The sequence below is a fragment of the Centroberyx gerrardi genome, chromosome 21 (genome assembly GCF_048128805.1).
Source record: "Centroberyx gerrardi isolate f3 chromosome 21, fCenGer3.hap1.cur.20231027, whole genome shotgun sequence".
Taxonomy (NCBI): Eukaryota; Metazoa; Chordata; class Actinopteri; order Beryciformes; family Berycidae; genus Centroberyx; species Centroberyx gerrardi.
Window position 1 is genome coordinate 5,158,652 of NC_136017.1, and position 13,902 is coordinate 5,172,553.

Here is a 13,902-nt window from a genome sequence, read left to right on the forward strand (position 1 = left end):
CTGAGCCTACATTTCATCAGATAAGTGCCAGTCTGCCCATATGGCATCACAGACTGAATCAAATGCTCACAGTAAATAGGACAAATTGGATTGTACCTTTGACCGGGTCTGACCTCCAGTGGTTAGTATGTTGATTAGCTTACAAGGTGCAGGGGTTGGTCTTGTAATCCTGGGATTATGTGGTGAATACATTGGAAAAAAACAACAACTGTAAATAAATTACAAAAATAAAGTATCATGCTGTAGTTAGCCCAGGAAAAGTGAGTAATCTGATTAGTTACAGACCGGTGGGACATCTGTGAGGATTTTAGCGTTTTCATGTCCTTTTCACTCAATCTTAACTAACATTAAATACATATGTTAGGACAACAGTTGTTAAGAGCGAAGAAGCGTTTTCTCACATCAAGAGCCCTAAATCGTTTCTTCCGTTTGCAGTAAGGGGCCGAAGCACGACTGTCCGGACTATGTGAGCGGCGGCCCGCACAGCTGCCACTTCGACAGCAGCCACACGTCCATCTGGAAGATCTACTGCATGAACGTCACCGCCGTCACCGCCCAGAGGAACTACACGTCCCAGGAGCACTGCCTGGACGTGGCAGAGATCGGTAAGCACAAAGTTGACCGGGCCTGAACTTGTCTCGGGTCGTCCGCTGTCAGCAGCAAATTTGATTTCCATGCTTCTTTGTTTCTCTACCAGTATGATTTATTTTCATGATCAGTAGTTCTGATATCATTGAGTGCTTTATTCCAAAAAAAGATATCCAGAATTTGAAAAAATGGACCACTAATTTGTTACAGTGGTTGTTTGAGTCATCTGAAGACATTTTTGGTGTTTTTTCTTACTTAAATTGAAAGCTTAGAGTTTGTCATTTGTGTGTTGAGTGAGATTCATGGTTCTTGGGCTCTTAAACCTAAATTGCATAATTGCAAAAGTACGTGGGTGTCAATGAGAAAATGTTTTTTAGTGACAACAGGGTGAAGTTCTCACCAACAGTTAACCTAATTTGATTTGGAAAAAAATGTCTTCTATCATCCAGCTGCTGCAGAATTTGACGTTTCCTCCTCCACATGAACTCTGCAACTCTGCACGACCCTATAGGAGCTCGTCATGTGCAAATTCAGGCGCGTGTGCAGTGGGCCGTATGTAATTCATCAGAGCCGACATGCGTGTGGAGGAGACTCATGTTCCTCCGTGTGACTGCAGTAATAATCGCTCGTCTGTTTCAGGTTTCAGATCAAACGGCGGTCAGGGTTCGTCGCTCCGTGAAGTGAATCCTCGCGAAAAAAGACGCGGCGGGCGGCGGCAGGTCTAGGGGTTAGAGAGACTGTCATGTAGCTGAAGGGTCACAAGTTCAATCCCCTCTGCAGCATCGGGCGCGTGTCGTGTTGAAGTGCCCTTGAGCAAGACGCTGAACTGGGACGATACTACTGGACGATATAAATGAAAGAAGAGGAGAGAAAGTCATATAGGCATTATTTACCCATTTTAGACTAAAATAACCTGAAGTTTGTCTTTCAAATCTCTGATAAAAAGAGAATCCAACTAAGACAACTAACAACTTTTACCAACTAAGTTATCTTCTATCCTAAAAGTACCATCATTCATTTTCATTTTGTTCGGTCAATCATTCTGTAAAAGAAGGTGTAATTTGTTTTTGTTTAATATCCACGTTTGGAACAAAACTCACTCATTCCTGTCTTGAGTATTACTGGATAGAAAACAGTGTGTCTGCTTTCCTTCCTCTTTGTAAATTCATTATAGACTCTTCATGTCATGAGTCTTCAAATTGAAATGTGGGTCAAGCTGCACTGCTTTTACTCCTGATCTTCTTCCCAACAACAGACCATCGAAACAGCAAAGATATATCTATAAATACCATTAAATTGAGTGTTTTTTCCCTTTTTAGTGCCTGTGAAAGAATTAATTCTTTCCCATATGTTTATTTTTAGAGCCTGGTTGGAGGTGTTTGCAGCCTGGCTCCTCTTTATAGCACAGATTGTTATTTCATTCACTTTTATTTGCTTGTTAACCTCATGACCATTTGAATGCCGCGATCCACGGGACTGAATGTGTTGTTGCCAGGACCGATAATCTTTTAGTCCTTAGCAACCACAGCGTTATTCGGTCTCCATCTTTGTTGCTCAGCGCTCACTGCTGTGGTGTTCCTGCTCTGCACTTCCCAGAGATCACCTGTCAATCAAACAGTGTGGGCGGAGCTTGGGTTTTCTGTTGATGCAGTTTGAAGTTTCTCTCTTCTCTGTCTGTTCAGCTGTCAACTGTCGATAGAGATATATAGTAGATGGTAGAAAGTCAAATAATCAAATGGTTACTGAGCAAATACAAGTAAAAACAAAAATCAAATGATCAAGTGATTTGTGGTCCTGGATTCTGGTAATTCTTTTTATCAGAAGTGTTTTTGTCTCGAGAAATACAAAAATCAATATCTTGTTTTTACGTTTTTCCATCATAAATGTGTCTCATTTCTTTAGACATGAAATCTAAATGCTGATTGAAGCATTAAGACATTAAATCATCTGACAGCCTGTTGAATGCCAGACTATGTTCCTTAGACCCTGTGTGTGTGTGTGTGTGTGTGTGTGTGTGTGTGTGTGTGTGTGTGTGTGTCCTCCACAGTGCAGACAGAAGCACCGGTCAACCTGACCTACATGTTAACTGATGCTGGTGGGGATGAGATGGGCCACACTGCGCTGCTGTCCTGGACCTACCCGGTGCCCTCTGACCTGCAGTTCGGCTGGATCACGCTGGTGTACGAGCTGCAGTACCGCCGAGTCACCGAGCCCGACAACTGGAAGGTAGGGGGCGCTGACGCATATCTATGAAGATACAAAGATATAGATGCAGCTTCTGTAATGTGACAAATTTAGGGTGCGATCACACCCACGGTTTGTTTTCTTTGGTCCGAACCGGAGCGGAAAAGTTGACGTTGCTGCATTTTTAGATTTGGTTCATTTTAGGTTCACACCGACCAATTATAAGTGAACCAGGGCTTGTAAACAAAAGTCACATGACTCACAAGCAGCTCGTTCATTGGACAGAGTTTTGCTCACCTGTCATCCTGCAGGTTAGAGATTTTTGTGGGAGGAGTCAAAACAAATCGACTCCAGTCCCTGTACGCTTCTTCTCTGATCTTCACACCAGTTATGAACACATGAAGAAACAGCTGAATATGAGCATCAGTCCAGACTTCATTTTGCTCTGCTCGGCTTTCTGCTGGCTATCACATGTCAACATCCGTCTCCTTCTACCCATAATCCCCTTGTTTTTTGGGGTGATTTCCTGTATTTTGTTGGATTACGTTCTCACTCCTAATGAATCACACCGCAATTCTCTTGTTAGAGGACTCAGACTCCAGAGTTTGAATAAACCGCTCTAAACATGCTCGGTGGTAGTTACTTCCTCTAGATCAGTGGTTCTCAACGTGGGGTCCGGGGACCACCATGGGTCCTTGAGGGGGTTCTAGGGGGTCCCCAGCAAATTGATGAAATGTTAAACTTTACCATTATTTAATTTACAAGAAGTTAACACTATTAGAGAATGTAGAAGAATGACTGTTTTGATCATAGTTTCTCTGTTATTTCTCTACCTACAATACAGATAGCTATGGGAATCTGGACAAAATCATATCTAACAATGAAAATATTCTCAGATATGGGTCAGAGATAAAAAATCTCATCAAATGGGGGTCCGTGGCTCTAATGTGGACTAAACTAGGGGTCCTTGAAAGGTTGAGAATCACTGCTGTAGATAACACTGGTGTAATTCCTGTACTCCTGTATCTTTGCCATTGAGAAGCAAGGTTTTAACAACAGTCAGTCGTGACTCTGGGCTGGTCCAAGGTGGCAGGAGGCCTGCCAGATTTTGAATCATTTGATCATTTAATTGAGGCAAAGGAATGTAAAACCCCAAATAGCATTAAATTTAAACTTGTTTAAGCTGGAGACCTTGACTGTGTGTGTAATTTCCATCAACGCAGTATACTGATGAGAAAAAAACTCAGTACCCTGGAATGACCACCAATCTGAAATCGTCACTCTGAGATAAAACACTGGTAACAACATGTGAACATACAAGATTTTCTGGGCCATTTTTGTCCTTTTCAGGGGCAATCTCAGTTTGTACCACTAAGATTTGTTGTAACTTCTTTCCCATGGTGACGTTTTTCCCTCAGTTTCTTTACCATATTGGTCGTTTTATTTTTTGTTGATGCAGCGGTTTGTGCTCTTCTGCACTTTCTTCTCCTGCTTGCTTGTTTTCCGATCAAAATCTGCTCCATGGGACAGTACAGCACTTGCGCTAAAGGAGAACCTGCACGTCGTTCTTGTTCCCAGGTGAAGCAGCTTCTGCGCGAGTCTCACGTGGAGCTGCTCGGCCTGCCTGTCGGAGAATACGTGGTCCGAGTTCGCTGCCGGTCGCACAACTACGGCCTGTGGAGCAAGTGGAGCTCCTCGCTGCTCGTGACCATCCCCGCCAGGCCGCCTGCAGGTACGCAGCGTCGGAGGGGTTACCGTGACGACAGCCACGACGATGATGTTGTAGAAAATACATTTCCTGATGAAAATGTGTGGGCTCGCTGTGAGCAGTTAGAAGAAGAAAAAAAAAAGCATCCTCTCATAATTAGAAAATTGCATCATCTAATACTGTAATTTAATTTTAGTTTTCAATCAAATTTGTAGCCCTGAAGGTAAAAACTGAGGCAGAAGCAATCAAGGAAGGAGGAGAGGAATGGAGGGAGAGGAAACAGACGAAGGGAAAGAGAGAGAGAAGAGAGAGAGAGATGAAATGAATAGAGAGAAAGGAAAGGGGGAGTGTGAATAAATATTCTGTGATCGATCCCATGCAGGTAAACTCCTGGTTCTGATTCTGGTGACGGGAGTCGGTGTTGTGGCTCTGCTGGGTGTTGGCTTCGGTATCATTCCACAGAGCAAGAGGTGAGACACACACACGCACACACACACACACACACACACACACACAAACCTCTCTGCCTGTAGCTCTCTTGCACAGACACTTGAAAACACATTAATATTATGACAAACCTCTGAATAGAGAAGCAGAATCAGTGAAAAAAGTAAAAATGCTGCTGCTGCCTTGTGAAGTGTCTCTCCCTCCCACACTGAAGCACGCTAGGAAATAATCTCTTATCCTGCAAAAACATCACACAAACATTTGCTTGTTCATTTTACTGTGATTGACAGAAGTCTTTGGCATGTAGAAAGCATTTTGTGACCCGGGCCAAAGCCAAATCACTGATGACACACTGAAAAATGTAAAAACATGGATAAAAAAAAAAAAAATCTACTTGTTTTTCTAGTTTATCTTTGTCCACTGTATAAGTACCACTTTGGCACACAATGACCACACAATGGACTTTTTCCAGTGTATTAAAGTATTGTAAGTCCACACTATTACTGTGTAGGTACTTGATGAAAAATTCTCTGATACATAATGAAGCCATTCGAGTGGAGTGTGTTAAACCGTTTTAAGTACATTATGTATTGGGGAGATTTTCATCAAGTACCTACGCAGTATTATTGTGTACATTAGAGCTGGGCGAGTACATATGGTACATTTCCATAGGTTAACACACAGGTTAATAGACTGTAATAAGTAAAGTGTTAGTTTTGTTCATGATTTGGCACTGGAGGGTGCTGTGAGGGCGACATGCTGGTTTCTGCTGCTTTCCAACACCTTCTTAGTATTCCCATGGAAACCCAAAGCCTGCTGAGCCTGTAGCAAAGCCATAGCAGGACCAGTGTAGCTACAGAGTGATGCTGGTGCAATGGAAAAAAACCCCAGCACTCACTCCGCAAAGTGAAATGCTATCAATGTGGAGTAAAGTGCATCACTGAGGTCCCAGGGCCCCGAGGTTTTTAACCAAAGCACCAGGGTTAGGGATCAATTCAAGTCTGTCAATCCAGAGCGAAACGCTTCACTCCTCCACCTGTATTCTTCAAACTTCATCACAGATCAAGCCTGGTGTTTACTGAGCAGCATCTAATGAATTATAGCAGAGATGTATGACGACACGTGAAGCTAATTGTTTCTATGAACGTTAAGACAACACGTACTCTGGTGCTTTATAATAAAACAAGCTGTGTTTACTGTTTACTACATAGAGGAGACGGAGGCAGCTGATCAGCCAGGGAGCCAGCTGAGATTCAGTTACTGTAAATTAATAGTTAATTAGGTCTATGCGTCATCGGGACCGTGCAGGATCTGTACTCATTAGGATGCATTACATTTCATTAACATGCCTTCCCAGTTTGCTTTTGCTGGGTGGTCAGAAGGGATGATGTGTAAACATACAGTATCAGAGTATCTGTGGGTCCTTAAAATGTCTGAAAAAGTCTTAAAGTAAATTAGCTAAATCTAAGGCCTTTAAAAAGTATTGAAATGTCTTAATGTCTACTCTTGAATTAATACAGAACAGGGTTAGTAGTACAATATGTATCTTGTCTGCTTTAGTAAACACACTGGACTTCATGTCCCTTAACATTTAACATAAATACACTTAACATTTTTCCTGGTGTCCTTTTTCTTATTCTGCCCATTTATAGTTTCAGAACTTTCCTCAGCTGTGTTCAGTCAGAAATAATCTGATTTTGCCAGCTGTGTTTCTTTATTTTGGTTTTTAAATCGGTCTTAAATTGAATTCCAGGCAGCATTAAAAAAAGGTCTTAAAAAGTCTTAAATTTGGCTTTCTGAAACCCGCAGATACCCCGAGTCCCAAACCCATCATCCTTATAATGGCTTCCATTCACACACTGTTTGTTGTTCAGTAGAGAATGCATAAAATATGGACAAATGACAAACAGATGTAAACAAGTAAAAGAAAACACAAAACATATTTTTATGTCTTGCCAGCACGGCACTTGGTATGCGGGACATTATTTTATTTTTTGCTTGTGACCCTTAAAACAAAGCAATGTCTATTCGCCCCCCCCCCCCCCCCCCCCCGTCACAGGCTGCATAAGCAAGGAGGCGAACAGTTCACCCCAAAAATGATTTTCCCTTTTCAGGTCATTTCATTTGATTATCAGAGGAGGCCTAGAGGCTGAGAACTATTCAGGGTTTCACAAGAAAAAAGCAAAACTGCTGCCTGAGGACGAGCACTGAGCTCGAAACACGTTGCATATTCTGCATGTTTACAGCCTATACAGTATGTTCACCTGCTCATTATGCGCTGTTGTTCATTTATGCGCTTTTGAAGCTTTAACAACTATTTTGATGCACAGGTAGGGTGCTTCCAATCTCTTTATTTTGATGAGAAAAAAGCAAAAATTAAGAGAAAAATCTGAAAAATTACATTGTATAGTAGAAACATGTTTTTTTCCTATCCAATAAATCATCTCCCAACCCGCCAAAATCTTGTGCCCCTCTGGAAGGTCCCGACCCCCAAGTTGAGAACCACTGAAGTAAATGATCTGATTAGATTTTGAAGCAGCTTGCTCCATAAATTAGCATATTAATGAGGAAAAACTGATTTTCCTGAAACTTTTAATACCGCCCATGTGAAAAACAAGTGTTGACATAGAAATATTTGGTAATTAATGCATTAATTAATTTAATTAACCACATTAGCATAACTGGTTATGTTTAAAATAAGGTGATTATGGTAGGACATTATGCAGCTCGTTAGGACTTGTGTCTTATCTGTAAGATGCAATATACGACACATGAATAGTGTATTTGGTTAGTCAGTGTGTGGGTGGGTATGTTTGCGTGTGTGTGTGTGTGTGAGTGTGTGTGTGAGTGTGTGAGTGCCCTCATGGCTCATTTCTTCATGTTTTTATCTGCAGGATAAAAGCGTACTTCCTGCCACCCATTCCAAAGCCTCGGATTATTGGCATTGACCCGCTGCTGCTGAAGGTAAGAGCACACACACACACACACACACACACACATAATGCATTATGTTTCAGGGATGTGCAATAACGGCCTCTTCTGTCGTTTTTTTTTCTCTCTTGTTCCTCCTCATTCCTTTGTTCGTTTTCTGCTTCCATACCCGATACCTGTTCCTCTGTCCTCCCTCCTTTTCTCTGTTTGCCTTTTCCTTCCACCTTCTCCCCTTTTGCTTTCTCCTCCCTTCTTCTCTCCTAACCTTTCGCTTTCTCATCCCTTCTTCCCTCCCTATTTTTTCCTCTCTCTCCTTCCTTCTTTCCCTACCTGTTCCTTTTCCCTCCTTCCTTCTATCCTTACCTTTTGTTTTCTCCTCCCTTCTTCTCTCCTAACCTTTCGCTTTGTCATCCCTCTTTCCCTCCCTACCTCTTCCTCTCTCCTCCCTCCTTTTCTCCCTAACTTTCGCTTTCTCCTCTCTCCTCTCTTCTTCCCTCCTTACCTTTTGCTTTTTTTTTATCTCCTTCTCTCCCTGCCTTTTCCTTTCTCCTCCCTCCTTCTCTCCATCCCTTTCACCTCTCTCCTCCATCTCTCCATCCCTTTCCTCTCCCTCTCTCGCCTCCCTCCCTCTCTCCCCACCCCTTCCTCCTCAGAAGGGTCACATGGATGAAATCGACCGTCACTTCAGCTCCTTCCACAGCTACAGTCCTCCCAGGTACAGCGAGGAGGTGTGGGACCAGGTGAGCAGCGACAACGGCTGCGTCTCCCTGCCGAGGGACTGCGTCGTCCCGGTTGACCCGGCGGACGGGGAGCGGGACGTCCTGATGGTTCCCCGCGGCCCGACCCCCGTGGCCGCCCGCCGCCACTTCACGGTCCAAAATCCGGCCTCCTACATGCAAAACCTCGCCCCTTACTGCTCCCCGGCTCCCGAAGCTCCAGCGCCGGACGCTCCCTCCCCGTGGGCGTGGCCGGGGATCATGTCGCTCCCGGGGACGGACTACAGCGTGATGGGACATCCCGGCCCCGCCGACGCCGCTCCGAACCCCGAGCCCTCCGCCGTCGCCCCCGCCGGGCGTTCGCCGCAGGACTTCTACACCTGCGTTCAGCTCATGAACGAAAGCGGCGAGGTGCATCTGGTGCCGTGTTTGGCGCCGACGTACGGCCAGGAGTTCCCGCCTCTGCTGAGGGAAGAGTCTGAGGAGGAGGAGAAGAAGAAGCAGCTGGCCGACTTCCAGGTCAGGAGGAAAGCGGCGAACGGAGCGCTGGTGGCGAAGGACGGCGGCGAGGCAGAGAAGAGCGAAGTGGCTGTGCCTCTGCTGCCTGTTGCTGTCGACAACAAGGGCTGAACAATGGACAAGGACACACACACACACACTGAAACACACTGAAACACTTTCCAAAGACTCTGAAAAACTCTTAAACACACTTTGCTGAAATGTTCTGCAGCAAGATCAATGTTAAAAGTGAGGACTGCTTCTCAGCCTTGTTTGGAAGATGTGAGTACAAAGCGAATATCTGCTGTAACATTCTGGTTCGATACAAAAATCTATTCCTATTCTGTTCTGTTCCACTCCATCTCCGAGTTTCCAAGAAAGAGAAGAATACCTGGAAGACTGTCTAATAGGACTTGGACCTGCAGGGCACAGCGGACACAAGCTAGCTAGCAGAAGTCCAAACCTCTCATTGAAAACGATGAGAAAAATGCAACAAACAGACGTTGTTTGTGGATGAGAGAACAGCGCAGGCTCTGCTGTCTGCCTGAAGGACAGTTTATAGTACAACGATTTATGATCGCCCGATGCACATCGCTGCAAAGTCACCAACATTACATCATCGCTCAACTTTGATTTTGGACGCTGTTGCTCATAAAAAGTATAAACACTAGAGCGATTATAGAACGTATCGCAGAGGTTCAGTCATTTGCTCTCATCTAGTTACTTTACTTTGTTACTATAGTTCTAAACAGCAACTAGTTACTTTACTAAGTTATTAAAAGTAACTCAGTCGAGTGCTTTCAAGTTACCCGCTTAAAAACGTAACAACTTTTCTGTCTTCTGGTGATGTTCTCACTAGCAGGCTATAGAAATCATCACCGAGTACACTGCTGTTATCTACTTATCTGTTATCTACTTATCTGTTATCTACTTAACAAGCAGCTCTCATTTATTCGGGGTCTGATCGTCTTTATGGTAAACTAGTATGATCACAGAGGCAGCCTTGATTAATCATGTCTGGTCTACAAAATAAACAGCGGGTAGCGCTCACAACACGTTGGCGAGTGCTTTCAGTTCTCAGATGTACAGTAACAGTAATGTTCTGACCCTTTTCTTCCATCAGTTCAAAGTAATGCAAATACCTCCACCGCCTCCAACCAGCTGCTGCAGTCTGCTTTTAATAACGCCATGTAACCAAATATATTTTCTTAATTGCACTAATTGAAAATTTAACCATTTGAAAGGAAAATAATAATAATACAGTTTGTAAACCAGTCTGCAGAATAGCCTAATGCACCTACATGTTATGTAACTGCTTTTGCAATGTTATTTTTCACTCTTTCTTTTTAAATAAGAAGTTTCATTCAAGTAAATCTATTGTCTTTATCCAGGTCTAGATAAATAGCATAAATTGTCTCCTCAGTGTACGTTTTATTCTACAGTCTATTACAAAAGTACGGTCTTCCAGAGCTGTTGATTACCGTTTAATTTTAGCTCAGAGAATTCATCGACGTTAGGATAAGAGAGTTCCATAATGTTGTCATGACAACTGAGCCAGCGATGGGGTCAAAGTTCAATCCAATTTAAGTCTCAGCGATGGGCGCAACAACCATCGCAACGATCATAATCATCATCGCCGGTGGTGACGATCATAAATCGCTGTACTATCAACTGCCCTTAAGAAATGGAAAGACACTAGACTGTGCATTGCTGTGTAAATGCAAACCTGGCAACATTTCTCTCCAACCTCTCTGTGTGAAGGCACCCCAAGACCTTAATGTTGTTCTGGTTTTGGGAGATTCTGTCGCCAAATCCAAATCAGAAGCAGTTGTACATCTGAGGACCAAACTTATACTTAGAACTATTGTTAAAGCTGCACTAGGCAAGGTTTTCATGTAAAAATACACCTGTTTTATCAGCCTAAATCACAAAATGGGGCTGCAACAGAGAAACGCGTCTCATTTCTATTAATTGAGACGCTGCAGTTTCGCCCTATTTGCTCAAATTAATATCAGATTTCTGGTACGGTCACTCAAACAGTGATGAGTCCAAAAAGCTGGACTCACCAACGATGGCTGAAACTGCTGCCAAAAGACTTTTAGTTGCAGTTTACTGACGTCACATTACATGATTTATGGGTAATGAAGGTCTTCAAACTTTAAAGAAACATTCTGTGTTATGTTTCGCTGCCATTTGGGGTCGCCAAAGTGCAAAGTCGCCTAGTGCAGCTTTACATTTGTCAAACATGTTAACATAGAGGCCACATTGCAGCATGCTACTGTTCCCAGCCATGGCTGCCTCTGCAGAGCATCAGAGTCAGGGTCGCATGTCATACTCAGGAAAAAAATAAAAAAAAGTGCAGTGCCATTTGATGTCAAGGAAGCATAAACATGCTGAAATTTGGGTTGTTTTTAAGTGTGGATGAGAGAAATGAACTGCTGGGTACATTTAGCATTCAGAACCTCTCTCACTCTGTCTGCCTCTCTCACTCTTTTTCTCCTGAATTTCTCCTTTGCTGTTTCATCTCTCTCTCTCTCTCTCTCTCTCTCTCTCTCACTTCAGCCCTTTTCACACAAAGAACCTGTAAGATTTAACTTTTCCGGCAGCGTGAGCATTTTCCCCCAAAAAATCCCCACAAATGCTGCTGTGAGTTGCAGAATTAAATTAGGCCTGCAACCAAAACATTATTTATGTTTTTTCATTAATCGATTAATCATTTAGTCTGTAACATGTCAAAAATAATGGCAAACGCCCGTCACAAGTCACCAGAGCCCAAAGTGATTCTTAAAATTGCTGACTTAGTCTGAGCAGCAGCCAAAAAAACCCCCAAAGTTTTCATTTTATAACGATGTGAAACAGAGAAAAGCAGCAAATCTTAGAATTTGTGAAGCTGTAACCAGAAAGTGTTTGGTATTTTTACTTCTGCATGTGTGAAAGGGGCTTCTGTCTCTCTCTCTCTCTCTCTTTCTCTCTCTCTCTCTCTCTCTCTCTCTCACATCATCCCTCTTTCATCCTCATCCCTCAGTATTTTGGCCTGCTGTGTTCTCTCTGGGCAATATTTACACGGGGAGATTTCAAGGAGAAAGCCACTGTCTTGCACACTGTGACAATGATTGACCTTCAACAATATCTTTAATCCAAAATACTCTTCAATACAACTGAGATAGTTATTTTTGAAAATGTTCCGATAAGAGGTCAGGAATCAACCCCCTCAGGAAGACGCATGCTGTGAATTTAAACCTGTGGATCTCTATGCATCACGCACAGGAGGTTTGGTGCAACCAGAACAAACCGCCACTACTCTAATATTTATCTGTACTACATCAGCCACTTTATTTAAACTGGATGCCTTTTTATTTTCCAGAGAGCATATGAAGACTCTCTTTCCAAAACAATACATCCACCATTTTAAAAACACCTCACAGTTATTTAAAACACAAATGATGTAACTTTTATGAAAAATAATGGGTAATTTTAGACGAAATGCTAACACTCTTACAGGCTGTGTTCTCTATATTTTAAGATATTGAATGACAAACACTCAGGTAGTTTTTCTTTTTTTGTTTTTCTTCTTAAGACGGATATATTTTTGGCGTTTTGGAAATGAACTCTTCATATGGAATTAGACTGAGAAAAATCGGCGTCCCCAGCGAAATCAGTTTTCAGGATTCATCTTTCGGCCGGGAAAATCAAAGATCGTAAAAGAGAGCAATATGCATTAAGTTTGCTAAATATTGGGACGTCCTCCTCTTTCAGTGGAATAGAAAGAAGTGTGTTAATGTCAAAATTTATTGATTTAATCTGTTAAATTGATGGAGATGAAGAAGAGGAGACAGGAGAAGAAACATTTTAAAGCCTTGACAATTGAGAAATAATTGCGTAAAAGCGGTTTCAACTCAATGTCAGGAAGGTGGTCCCAATATTTTGTTCCCTTAATGTACCTGTAAGTATTCTCAAGATGGCTGCCGTTCATCTGTCTGTTCAAAGTTGTCCGATCTGTCCACATTTTATCCAAATGCTCAGAGTCTGACACCGGTGCTAATCAAGGATCAATGAAAAGCGAAAGCGACCCCAGACAGCACTTGGACCTTGAAAATGGACCACAGATTAAAAAAAGCGATGGTTTTATAATTCCCTCCCTCACTCCTGATATTGGGATCTTAGCCAGCAGCGATGTCGTGCCGTCACTGTGTTTCTCTCTCTGTGATGTTGCTCTTGCTGTCGGTTGTCGTGCCGTTATAGATTGATATTTCTGTGCCTGTACGTGCCTTTTTTACAGACCAGTAATCGTTTCTTGTTCCTCTGTGGTTCCTCGTCCATTTTGTTGAGTTCTCAGCGGTCTGTTTGAGTAACACGTGCCACTCCTATATGCCTGGAAATAGAGAGTAAATCAGCAGAACATCGGTAAAAACACGCTCACTATTAGCTCCTTTTCACCATTTATAAAAACTAACAGACAAGGTTTATCCAACATGGATGTTCTTCAGGTTTGTCAGGTTTATTAGATCTTTGTCTTGTTGGGTAGAAACGTTTTCTGTTAAAGAAAAGTGGAAAGGCTTTAATGCTGCTTCTTCCTCAGTTTTTCTTAAAATGACTTGTTAGCATTGATAGCATTCCTCACTTTAACCAATGGGCGCAGCTAGCTGGATGTAGTCGGCTAGTTAGCTTGTGGCTAGCCGTGTGCTCCTTGGTTAAAGTGAGGAATGCTATCAACACTAACAAGCCATTCTTTAAAAAAAAAAATGTGCAAGGAAGAATCAGTAAGAATCAAAAATGATCAAAAGTATTTTACCTTTCTGATTCTTAATGATTCTTCCTCATTAGACAGTT